Genomic DNA, 13,384 nt, shown 5'->3' with positions numbered 1-13,384 from the left:
GTCCCTGCTCTTGCCATTGCACTCTGAGCCTTGTTTACTGGTAGCATCATGACCCACCTTTACAGTGCAACTAAAAATAAGAAGTATGCTCACAGATTAGCTTTGAGTGATAAAATCCAGGCACAAAAGAGCATATACTGTATGTTTTTAAGTTCAAAAACTAGCCAAACTTTACTATGATAATAGAAGTCCAGTTGTTACCTTCGTGAGGGGAAGGGGAGAAGGCACAAAGGGACGTTTCTGAGATACTGGTGATATTCTGTACCTTGATTTGAATGCTGGCTACACAGGAATATTTACTTTGTAAAAATTTGTTGAGTTGTGTACTTAAGATTTGTGCATGTTATTGCTCTTGTGTTTGTTATATATCAATAAAAAATAAAGGAAGAAATGAGAAATAAACTGAATTTAGGGAGGAAAACTGCCCCCTTTCTCTCACCCTTCTTATTAACCAGACTGTTTTTACTCATTTTACTAAATTCAGTAGAAAACATGATAGCTTTATTCATTTTCCTGTATCTTTTTCAGACTTAATTCTTAAACATCTCTCTCATATATATGTAAATATACATTATACATATAAATATAATTGCAGTCATCTGCTATATGCCAAGTTTTCTATTTCTGTCTTTATTGATTACTACTAAATAAAGACAGAAGTAGTAATCTTAAGCTTTTTACAGCATAATTATCAACTAAATAGCAATTGAATTTGTTTTCCTGATATCCTGCCTTCATATTTTCAATGATCCAACTTGTTTTCTTGTCTTGTAAGGCCAGAAAGCTGTAATGACTCTTAATACTCTAGAAATTAACAACCATTATTATTTTAGCCCACTTATTATGTTTAATATATTTAATGAAATTTTTACTAAAGTATAATACACATAAAGCCACACAAATCCTAAGTGAGAACTTAATGAATTATCCCAAAGTGAGAAGTCGTAGCCAGAGCAATCAGGCAAGAGAAAGAAATAAAAGGCATTCAAATAGGAAAAGAAGTCAAATTATCTCTCTTCACTGATAATATAATTCTATACGTGGAAAACCCTAACAACTCCACAAAAAGGCTCCTAGAGGTGAGAAATGACCTCGGTAAAGTTTCAGGATACAACAATGTATAAAAATCATTAGCATTTCTATACACCAATAATATTAAAGATGAGAGAAAAATCAGGGATATAACCCAATTTACAATAGCTACACACACGTAAAATATCTTGGAATACATCTAACCAAGGAGGTGAAAGATCTCTACAAGGAGAAGTCCAAAACACTGCTGAAGGAAGTCATAGATGACACAAACAAGTGGAAAAACATCCCACACTCATGGATTAGAAGAATAAATATCATTAAAATGGCCATACTGCCCAAAGCAATTTATAGATTCAGTGCTATTCCTATCAGCTATTTCTATCAGAAAATGACCACCAACATCATTTTTCACAGAATTAGAAAAAACTATTCTAAAACTCATATGGGATCAAAAAAGAGCCTGACTAGCCAAGCAATTTTAAGCAAGAAGAACAAAGCTGGAAGCATCACACTACCTGACTTCAAACTATACTACAAGACTACAGAAACCAAAACGGCATGGTACTGGTACAAAAGTAGACACATAAACTAATGGAACAGAATAGAGAACCCCAAATTTGCATACCTACAACCATCTGCTCTTTAACAAAGTTGACAATACCAAGAAGTAAGGAAAGGACTCCCTATTCCATAAATGGTTCTGGGATAGCTGGCTAGCAGAAGAATGAAACTGAACCTCTACCTTTCACCATATTTTAGAATTAACTTAAGATGGATTAAAGACTTAAGTGTAACACCTACAACTGTAAAAACCCTGCAAGATAAACTAGGAAATAACATTCCGGACATATGTCCCAGCAAAGATTTTATAATGAAGATATCAAAAGCAATAACAACAAAAACAAAAATTGACAAATAGGACCTAATTAAACTACATAGCTTCTGCACAGCAAAATAAACTATCAACAGAGTAAACAGACAACCTATAGAATAGAAGAAAATATTCACAAACTATACATCTGACAAAGGTCTATCCAGAATCTATAAGGAACTTAAACAATTCAACAAGAAAGAAACAATCCCTTTAAAAAGTGGGCAAAAGACATGAACAGATACTTCTCAAAAGAAGACATATTTGGCCAACAAATATATGAAAAAATGCTCAACAGCATTAATCATTATAGAAATGCAAATCAAAACCACAGTGAGTTTACCATCTCACACCAGTCAGTATGGCTAGTATTTTTTTAAAAACTAAGATGTTGGCAAGACTGCAGAGAAGAGGGAGCACTTAGAAACTGTGGGTGGGAATGTAAATTAGTTCAGCCAATGTAGAAAGCAGTTTGGAGATTTCTCAAAGAACTTAAAGCAGAAGTGCCATTCAATCCAGCAATCCCACTACTGGGTATAAACCCAGAGGAAAATAAATCATTCTACCAAAAAGATACATGGACTCATCTTTCATTGCATCACTATTTACAATAGCAAAGACATGGAATCAACCTACATGCCCATCAACAGTGGACTGGATAAAGAAAATGTGGTACATATAGACCATGGAATACTATGCAGCCATAAAAATGAATGAAATCATGTCTCTTGCAGCAACGTGGATGCAGCTAGAGGCCGTTATCCTAAGCAAATTAATGCAGAAAGAAAAAACCAAATACCCCATTTTCTCACTTATAAGTGGGAGCTGAATATTGCGTACTCATGGACATAAAGATGGGAACAGCAGACACTGGGGACTACTAGAGGGAGGAGGGTAGGATGGGAGTGAGGGTTGAAAAACTACCTACCTGGTATATGCTCACTACCTGGGTGACAGGGTCATTTGCATACCAAACCTCAGTGATGTGCAATTTACTTACCCATGTAGCAAACTTATACATGTACCGCATGAACCTAAACAGTTGGGGAAAAAATTATACCAAAGTGAGCATACTTGTGTAACCACTACTGAGGTCAAGAAAGGGAATATTTCTAGCTCCCCAGAAGCCCTCTTTGTCCCCCTTCCCAAACACTACCCTCTACTTCTCCCCAAGGCAATCACACCAGAGATTAGTCCAATGTATTAGAATACTATATTGAGAACTGAAACCTGCAATCACAGTACACTGTCTGCATTAAGGTGATTTTATCATTCCAAACAATTCTTGCTCAGGAAAATAAAGTTATAGGTAATCTTATTGTTTGTTTCAGGTACTTCCCCTAGAGTCATTTATCCAGACAATCAGCCACTCTTCCAGACATCATCAACCCCTTCTCAGGACAAAGACTAGGCTCATAAAATGAAGAGCCTGTGTAAGATTGCTGCTTTCCCTTCCTTAAATATTTGGTGGAATTTACCAGTGAAATCATCTGTTCTTTGTGGGAACATTTTTCGTTATGGATTCGATTTCTTAAATAACTAATAGCAGTATTTGAGTCATCCATTTCTTCTCTTGTTGCTTTCAGTCAGTTGTGTTTTCCAAAGAATTTGTCCAGTTGAAGTTACTGGTGTAAAGTAGTTTATTACATTGCCTTATTCTTTTTCACTGTCTGTACAATGGGAACTTATATCTCCTCTTTTATTTCTAACATTAACAATTTTGTTTTCTCTGTATTTTCTTTATTACTTTTGGCCTTGTTCACTTTTCTATTGCTTTCTATTTCAATGATCTCTGATCATCTCTTTATTTCCTTCCTTGTAGATTGAGTTTTCTTTTCCTATTTCTTTAAGGTAGAAATTTAGATCATTGATTTTAAAAGCTTCCTTTTTTTCTCATATCAGTATTTAAAGCTGTAAGTTTCCTTTTTAGCTGTATCCCACACATTTTGACATGTTTTTTAAATCAGTCAGTCAAAAACATCTTATATTTTACTATTAACACATGGCTTGTTTGGAAGTATATTTCCTATTGCCAAGTACTTGGAGGATTTTCTAGAAGACTGATTGTTATTAATTTCAATTTCAATTTGGCCAAGAGCATAGTAACATTTTAATCTTTTAATATGTATTGAGACTTATTTTATGAAAAAGCATGTGGTGTATCTTGGTGCCTATTCCTCATACCTTGGAAAATAATCTGTATTCTGCTGTTGTCAGTTGGGTATAAATTATGCAAATGTCAATTAATTAAAATTGGTTGATAGTATCGATAGTAGTTGCTCATTCTTCCACTAACTACCAAAAGAGGAGGTTATAGTTTTCAACTATTATTGTCATTTCTCTATTTTTTCTTTTAGTTTTGGTCAGTTTTTGCTTAATGAACCTTTGTGATTTGTGTGCATATTTATTTTGAATTGTTCTTTTTTTTTGATGAATTGACACTTTCAGTATTTAGGAATTAGAAAATTAGTTTTTAGGCCAGGCGCAGTGGCTCACACCTGTAATCCCATCATTTGGATCACCTGAGGTCAGGAGTTCGAAACCAGCCTGGCCAATGTGGTGAAACCCTGTCTCTATTAAAAACACAAAAAATTAGCCGGCATGGTTGTGCACGCCTGTAATCCCAGCTACTCAGGAGGCTGAGGCAGGAGAATCGCTTGAACCTGGGAGGTGGAGGTTGCAGTGAGCCGAGATTGTGCCACTGCACTCCAGCCTGGGCAACAGGGCAAGACTCTGTCTCAAAGAAAAAAAAATTAGTTTTTAAAAAGTTAGAAAATAAAGTCCCCCTTTATCTCTAGTAATACTCTTTATCTTGATACCTACTTTGATCATTTTTTTCAATAATTAAGGTTTGACTCTGTCACCGAGGCTGGGGTGCAGTGGCACACTCATAGCTCACTGAAGCCTTGACCTCTCCGGCGCAAGCAAACCTCCCACCTCGGCCTTCCAAGTAGCTGGGACTACAGGCACACGCACCCACACCCAGCCAATTTGTAAATTTTTTGTAGAGATGAGATCTCCCTATATTGCCCAGGCTGGCATTGAAATCCTAGGCCCAAGTAATCCACCTGCCTCTGCCTCCCAAAGTTGTGGGATTATAGGAGTGAGCCACCATGCCCTGGCAATTTTATTCTATAGCTATAATTACAGTGCTTGTTTGTCAAAATGAAAACAGAAGAAAAATAACAAAACTGTTGATTATCAATCATGTATTAAAAGTAGTAAGAGGTTCCATAACACCAAATAGACCAGTTCTAATGTTTTCCCTAAGATAAATTTAGCAGCTCTAGCTTCTTCAGTGTTTATCAAAATACAAAAGAACAAAGTAGAAGTCATCTTTATAGATGGCAGATCAGACCCCCTGCAGGCTGAGAGAGAGCAAGCTGCATCACACATGGAGATGGGGTGCTCCTGAGGGGCTGTGGGTTTAGATGGGCAGCCTGCCCAGCTTGCACGTGCTGCTGCCAGTGAGGCCCCAAACACCTCGCTCGTGTGTCTGAGCAAGTGTGAATGCTGGGGATGAAGGGCCCATTTTGGCCTCATGCTGACTAAGGGACAGTGGGGCCCTGCATCCCCCGAGCTGGCCACAGCAGGTGGGCAGGTGGGGTTGTCGGCCTGGGGGAGAGTGAAATGGCCATGAGCTCCAAGCCCAGCCCCTAGTAACCTTGGGAGCACAGGGACAAGCACAAGGCTGTGGAACACAGGGTGACCCACAGACAAGTGAGTTGTGGGGATCTCTATTGTGACCATGTGGAACTGACTGTGGGCTGCCACTCCACTTCCTCACATTCCTGAGGGGAACGACTGAGCTGGCAACTCAAACTGCATACCTAGGCTAGGCAGGTCTCTCTCCTTCCCATGTGGTCAAATTTTCTTGGCTTGGATTTTTAACTGTTTTTTTAAAATGCACTGAGTTCTGGTTAAAAACCACCCACCTGGCCGGGCACGATGGCTCATGCCTGTAATCCTAGCACTTTGAGAGGCCGAGGAGGGTGGATAACGAGGTCAAGAGATTGAGACCATCCTGGCCAACATGGCAAAACCCCGTCTCTACTAAAAATACAAAAATTAGCCAGGCGTGATGGCTCGTGCCTGTAGTCCCAGCTACTCAGAAGGCTGAGGCAGGAGAATCACTTGAACCTGGGAGGCAGAGGTTGCAGTGAACTGAGATTGCACTACTACACTCCAGCCTGGCGACAGAGTAAGACTCTATCTCAAAAACAAAACAAAACAAACAAAAAAGCCAACCAACCACCAAAATGGATCTCAACACATCTCAAAAGCCAGGGGCACACCCTGCTCTCCCCACACAGTGACTCCTGGAGGCCAGATGCCCATGGGCCTACATCACTCCCCAACTCTGAACAGTGAGTTGATTTTACTTTTTACAATAAAAGCTGAGTAATATTGCATAGAAGTACCAGAAACTGCCATATTGGAAATAAAAACTATTTACATTAAATAAAAAGACTGGCCGAAGTCTGTGTCTTCCACATTTATAGCACGGTGAGATGCACATGGTGACTCAACCACGGAGGCAGCTTCTGGCACTCACACCATGAACTACACATTTGCTACATGAGAGTAAAGTGGAAGGCAAGAGGAGGAGTGAGAGGATCGGGGTTCGTGTTCACTTCTGGTTTGGGAGCTGCTGGGACAGCAGTCCAGTCCTTCACAGAGCCCGTCGCCGCTGATGGTGCGGGTAGCCTGAATATACCAGTTCCTGTGGTGTAGGGAGTGAGCCCCAACGTGTCTGTGATCCCGGCTACGTTCTTGGTGTTGGGGAGGCCCCGCTTGTTGGAGGACTGCATCCCAAGATTGACCCCAGCTAGCATCCTCATGAGCCCCTCCTGGGCCTCGTCCATGAGCTCTCTGTCATTGCAGTCCACCACGAGGATCAGGCCTTGTGTGCACTGGAAGTAGTGGCCTTGTCCTGGCCACCCACATCGCACAGGCTGAAGCTGATGTTCTTGTACTCCGCATTCTCCACGCTGAAGTCTAAGGTGGGGACGGTGGTCATAATCTCGCCCAACTTCAGCTTGTACAGGATTGGCGTCTTCCTTGCAGCGTCCAGGCCCACCATGATGATGGGCACTTCTTTTGTGCCAAAAAAGCCCTTTAAGAAGTTGGTGAAGATGTCCCCCATGCTTGCGAGTGGGTGGAAGGACACTGGCCAGGGACACCTCAGTGGCAGCTCCCCCAGCCAGGCATTGGTTCCGCTCCCTACTTTGGTCTTAATAGAAACACAACAGTTCTCTTATGCTTATTTTTTCATAAAATCTTTTCTATCCTTTTGCTTTCAAATTATCTGTGCTCTTGTGTTTAAAGCACATCTCTTATAGACAGCATATAATTGGATCTTGGCCTTTTAAAATCTAGTTTGACAATATCTGCCTTTTAATTACAGTGTTGTTTGGTCCATTTTTATTTAATATAATTAGTCACATGGCCGAGTTTAAGTTTAACGTTTTGCAATTTGTTTTCTCTTTGTCACATTTGTTTTTTGTTTCATTGTTGGACCTTCCAAAACTAAGCAAAGAGAGGATCACCTTAATCAAATCAGGGATTAAATTATTAGAAGCCTCAGTCCTTGGGAGGGATGTTCTAGTTCCTAGTTGCTGTTACACCTAAGTATCAGCCTTTCATGTTTTCCAACTAACAGTCTTGAATATTTTCCCAAGCTGCTCCTTTTTGGAGAGCCGTGAGCCTTATTTTATTTCTCTCCAGTCCTGTGAGAATCCCCAAAACTCTACTCAGCTTCCCGGAAGCTCAGCTTTTGCTTTTGGAATCAGCAGCCAAATTGAGCAGTAAAGGAGCTGCACTTCCCTGGCTTTACTGGATCTTGTCCTGTAAGCTCTTTGCCTTGGTAACTTTCTAATGCTTTCATGGGCATTCTTCATATTTTGTTTAGGTTTTTTTTTTTTTTTTTTAATCATCTTCAGCAGGATGGTTGGTCCAAAACAACCTAGTCAGTATTGCTGGAAGCAAAACTCATCATTATCATATGTTATTATTTACAGAAAAAACAATTCATAGATGTCATGGCCTCATCTGCTAATCTAGCCTGTATAACTTAACGGCTATATAACTTGGATAAGTCATTGCCCTGCCCTGAGACCTGAGTTCCAACACTGGCCAAACACTCAGAAACATTTGGTCTTTTGTATGTTTTTTGGGATCTTGCAGGGGTTAACTCCAAAAATAATTTTGTTTTGGTAGTTTTTTTTTTAATTCTATGAAATTAACCTACATTATTAGTGATTATGTAATTAAAGTTCTGAGGCAGGTAACAATTTTTATTAACCGAAAGGGTCAATTCGTTTGATGTAATCACAGCGTGTTATCAATAGCAAAACTTAATTTTGCTTTGTGCCCATATTTCTCCCTAAATATTATTTATTTGCATTTAACTTATTTTAGCTTAACAGAGATTTACCCAACCCTCTAGTGACATTTTCAGGACATGATTTTAAATGACACCTGTTATCCAGTCCCATCACTTTGTCTTATTTATGTTGTTGTTTCCTCAGGATTGGAACAAGTGACACGTCATGATTGATTGATTTATTTGTAAAGAGTTTGGTTTAGGGAGCATTGCATTGGAAATATACAAGTAAATTTGATTTCAAGCATCCTAATCTGTTTTTCACTCGATGAACTGAGATTTTGATTCCTTTTTAATAAAAAGCAGGGAATGTCATGTAAGAAAGCACCCAATGAAAGCAGAACCCAGAAGGAAGGGTGAGGTGGGAGAAGCTGGCTGAGAGGGAGAAGATGTCGAAAAACTTTGGGAGATCAAGTTTGTCATGGAAAGGGCAACGGGCTGGGAGCTAGAAGACCTGGGTCCTAGTCTCAGGGCTTCTGGCTGTCAGACTTTGGATAGGTCACTTCTGCCAATGGGAAGCGCAGGAAGGTAAGGGTAGAGAGAGCAGTTGTGAGCAAAGTCCATGTCCAAGGGAGGTGGAGGGTCTCTTTACCCAGTTAATTCTGAGGGTTTCCAAACAGTAGATATCCCAGGCCTTCCTTGCATGTACTCTAGGATCAATCTACCAGTAACTTCCTATCTCTAGCCCTCAGTTTCTGCATGTATAAAATAAGGAAATTGAAATCAGTAATCTTTAAGGCCTCTTATAAGCCCCAAAATTTCAAGACTTTGAAAGGAGATTTTAAGATCTTACCCAGCTTTAGAAGTTTGGAGGACCTTTGAAATTGATGCAAAATGTTGTGTGTCATGTGTGTATACAGATGTGCATTTTTCTGGGGAGAGGGTTCTTAATGTCATCATTAGGTTCCAGTATGTTCCATGAATGCAAAAATATGAAGAAACCAATGGAAAATTAATCTAGTAATTTAATTATAATACTCTAACAAGCATCTTATTGAATAGCTTCTGAGTGTTCATATGGGCACATAGACGAATAAGATGCAGTTCATGCCTTTGAGGAATGGTTAGTCAACACATCGTCAACAGAAGTTGTATTGGTTCTCCTGGGATGTGTTGAATTGGGTCAAGAAATTCTGGGTCCTAGTCCTAGTTCCTGTAATATTTGGCTGTGACGCTGACCCTCAGTTTGCTCAACCAAGAAATAGATTTAATAAAACATATTTTGCTCCCTCCTTAAAGTGGTTCATTCGATCTATAGGTTAGAGCCGTGTTAGTTACAAGGGATACAGCTGTGAATGAAACTGAGTCTGCCCCGTGGAACATAGATCAGTTGGTAAGCTGTGGATTTGATTTTCCTGGGATAAATGTTACAGTGTGGGTGAGAAGTGAGAAATAGGTACTGTTATTCACCTCAGACAGGAGCCTGAATAAATGGCTTTATTTTCTCTCCTCCTCTTCTTTTTATATTAAATTGAACTCAGAGAATAAAAAAGCATCTAGACCACCCATTTGCCCACTATGCTTCCTGAATACAGAGAGATAACAGAGATGGGAACTGTGAGGTCTCTCTAAGGGACAGCCATATGTATTTTGCAAAGTGATCTCTGGGCTTTAGGAGATAACGTTGGTTGGAGGATGCTGGAGGCAGCTGCTGGGAACTGAAAAGGATTGAGAGTATATAATGATACTCCCAAAATGATGGGTTGAGCATGGGATAAATGGCATTATTTCAAAAGCACATAGAAATAATAACTATATTACTAAATATTTAACAGCCTTCTAAAATAATATAGGGGCATCTCTATAGGCTAGAAACAGAGAAAGAAAACAGTAAACCATCAGCAGTGTGTATATTAGGGACAGACACTTAAATGAATATATTTAGTAGTCTATATGAGATAAAAGAATGAATAAAATTCATTGATTTTTGAACAAGGACAGTGATTATGAAGCAAGAACAAGCAGTTAATTTGTTATTTTAACAAGTGCAACATTCTGAAGATTATAGAAGAGTAAATCTGTAAACTCTAAGGTTAATTATTAAAAGATAAAGAGGTAGAAAAGTTGAAAGTAAAGATAAGTAGAGGGGACAGAGCAAGAAGATACAACATAGGGGTTAAAAAAGATAAAATAAGGTGCTGGAAAATGACATGTGAAAATTTACTGCCTGAGATATTCCCAGAACTGAGGAAAGACTTGAGCTCTCAGAACAACAAAAAAAGATCTACAAAATGGAATTCAAAACAAAACAAAACAAAATCAAACCTGGGCACAATGTAGCACTGCTTCAGAATAAGCTCCGAAAGGGAAACCTAACAGCTACCATAGAGGAAAAGCAGATTACCTCCAAAGGGGTACAATCAGTGCCATCAGCTTCTCAGGAGCCACATCAGATGCCATGAGACAATAAAGAACCAGCCTCAAAGTGCTGAAGATATGTATCTTTGAAGCTGAAATTCCATATCTAGCCAAGTCTGTGTTTTAACAAGCCTTCTAGGAGATCCTGAGGCATGCTGAAGTTTGAGAACCACTAGGCTGCAGCATGCTCTCCACAGACATCTAAGGGAGGACTTTTCCATTCTCAATGACTCACTACTAACTCCTTTGCTCCTGCAAATGCCTGGAACTTGGCTTGCCAAATTCTGCTCACTTTTGCCAACACCTGGAGTGGGTGGCATAACAGGGATATATCTTAACCTAAACGAGTGAAATCACAAGGGGGTTGAGTTTCAAACATTCGTAAGGTAGGTTGGAGTGGGACAAGGAGGGGCTGAGATAAGAGGCGTTATTTGGGGATCCAGATGGCTTTCCAGCAGCCACCTACATTATATGGGATGTCGCTTACTTGGGAAACAGACTTGGTCTGTGGGGAAGTGAGTCATCCTCATCTTCCCTCAGCCTCAGTACTCTAGAAGTGGAGTCTTCTCTGGCTGAGCGTGTGTCTATGTGTTTAATGATTTCTTTGCACCAAGCCAGAGGTTGAAAGAAAGTTTGCAATAAATGTATATAAAGGGCGTGAGACCTACTTGCTTGGTTTTCAAAAGGTTTATTTTCATTCTTTCTGGGAGATGCCCTGAAGAAACTCTTTAGAGATCTTTCCTGCCAGCTAGTTCAGGTATTTACTGTCTGGCTTTTCTAACTCTGAGTCCAGTTTTCTGCCTGAAGGACTTTTGTCATTTTAGAAGTGTTTATTTTTCCCTTTGGGTAAAAGTGAAGAAAAAACGTGACTTTCTATCAGTTAGCAGTGGAGAAGTGGTTTGAAGCTTTGCTTTTCAAACACAGTGGTGATCAGAGTTGTCTCATAGGGACCCAGAGCCCGGAACTAAGAGGAGTGGGTGGAAGATGGTCTGGAAGCCCGCAGCATCACTGTGTCCTGTGCCTTGGGCTCAGTCCGAGGTTAGATTGTCTTACTCATCTGACAAAGAAATGCGTTTTGGATGCAGGGACGAATGAATAAGTGTTCTTATTTTCTGGTTGATTTGGTTTCTGTTTCCTGGCACCTAAGGCAAAATGATCAGTCCCTTGATAAATACTTTAAAATCTTTGTATAGCATCCTATAGCATGCAGAGCGCTTCTATGCTCACTGTTTTTGACTGAGCCTCCCAGGGGCACTCTGAAACTTGGATAAAAAGTGTCACCCAGTTCCGCCTTTGGGACAAAGAAGCTGAATCTTGGGAACGTTTAAAAGTATACATTCAGGAAGGTGCTGAATCTGGACCAAGAGTCTGTCTCTTTAGATTTTCTCCTCAGTTAGGCAGGTAATGGAGCAAATTCATCTACCTTCCATTCAGGGCAGGGGAAGGAGAGAGTTTACTAGAAAACCATAACCATGAGAGTGATAAGGTCCTTGCTGCTATGGAGAAAATGAATTATCTGGTCCCTGCTTGGCCCCTTGTGTCATTACCAACTGGTAACAACCTGGAGGCAAGGGGAATAAAGAGTTTGTCATCTCAGTCTCCAACATTAATTCCTTGAAAGGGGTCTGAATACAATAGAGAAAATTGTATTTTCAGCCATGCTTGCTCAAAAAGTAACGCTATTTAAATCAAGGGCATAACATTAAATCACAATTACAATTCGATGAAAGTACCTGGAGAGGAAAAGGATAATGTAGTGTGGGTTTGGGGTGAATCAAGATTAAATAGTCACTGTTGATTATGATAAAGAAGGAGAGAGTAGTGAAATAGTTACTTCTGGAAAACTGCGATGCTACCACTGGGTATCCAAAGGCTACCCAGGGTAAATTTGGAATCTATTTTTCATTTTCCTTACTAGTTGTTCTGCACTGGTTAATAAATATAACTTTGCCTTTCACCCCCATCTGGGGTACAGGAGAAAGTGATCAAAGGATCACATTTTAAAAATGGGTTTTATTATTTAAATGACTGATCTTCTCTTTTTATTACTATTGTTTGAAAACAGCTGAGATCTTTTTTTCTGATTACCGTGCTACAGATGTTTATTGCAGAAAGTTTGGAAAAAACAGAAAAGCATAAAGAATGTAAAAATCACCTGTAGTTCTACCACGCGAACAGCAGTAATATTAAGGTGGTATTGTATTTACATCTAAAATTTCATCCCCACACCCATACACAATCCGCTAATTATCCCAGTTCTCATCAGCCTAGGGTGGCTACTAAAGCCACTTTAGGGAGAAGTCTTTCTTTTCTTCTCTTTATACCCTGTCCTCTCTTTGGAGGGACACATTGCCAAGGCTTAAGGAAGGTGGTGAACAGTGCATCCTGATTTGCTAGGGACTTTCTGGTTTTAGCATGAAAAACTCTACATCTTGGAAACACCTCAGTTCTATAGGCAAACTGGGATGGCAAGTTTACCTCTAACTCCTCCTCCCACCGCATCAGCAGAAAGCAAGACTGATTCGGTCCTGGAGAGCTGGTGGGAGGCTGGCACTTGGCGGCCATGTTGCTCTGTTGAACAAGGCTAATGTGCTAAGGTCACTGCTCATTCTTCTCAGGGCTCTTGCTTCCTGTTGGGTCTGTGCCCAGGCACAGTGAGTCTCCTGAGCTCACCATTCCCTGCCTGCCTCAGCAGCACCTAAAGCAAAAAGGCAAAGCAGTGGATTGGTTAATAA

General features: G+C 40.0%; 1 long non-coding RNA gene and 1 pseudogene across 2 annotated transcripts in view; one reads left to right on the top strand and one right to left on the bottom strand.

Annotated features, from left to right (window-relative positions):
- LOC134810692 (uncharacterized) overlaps window positions 1–13,384 on the top strand; it is a 125,743-nt gene that overhangs the window by 13,047 nt on the left and 99,312 nt on the right. The gene's annotated exons all lie outside the window — the stretch shown is intronic.
- LOC472855 (ADP-ribosylation factor 1-like) lies at window positions 6,537–7,052 on the bottom strand (annotated as a pseudogene).

The sequence above is a fragment of the Pan troglodytes genome, chromosome 7, assembly GCF_028858775.2.
Source record: "Pan troglodytes isolate AG18354 chromosome 7, NHGRI_mPanTro3-v2.0_pri, whole genome shotgun sequence".
NCBI classification, from domain to species: domain Eukaryota; kingdom Metazoa; phylum Chordata; class Mammalia; order Primates; family Hominidae; genus Pan; species Pan troglodytes.
This window is presented reverse-complemented; position numbering and strand designations above follow the sequence as displayed.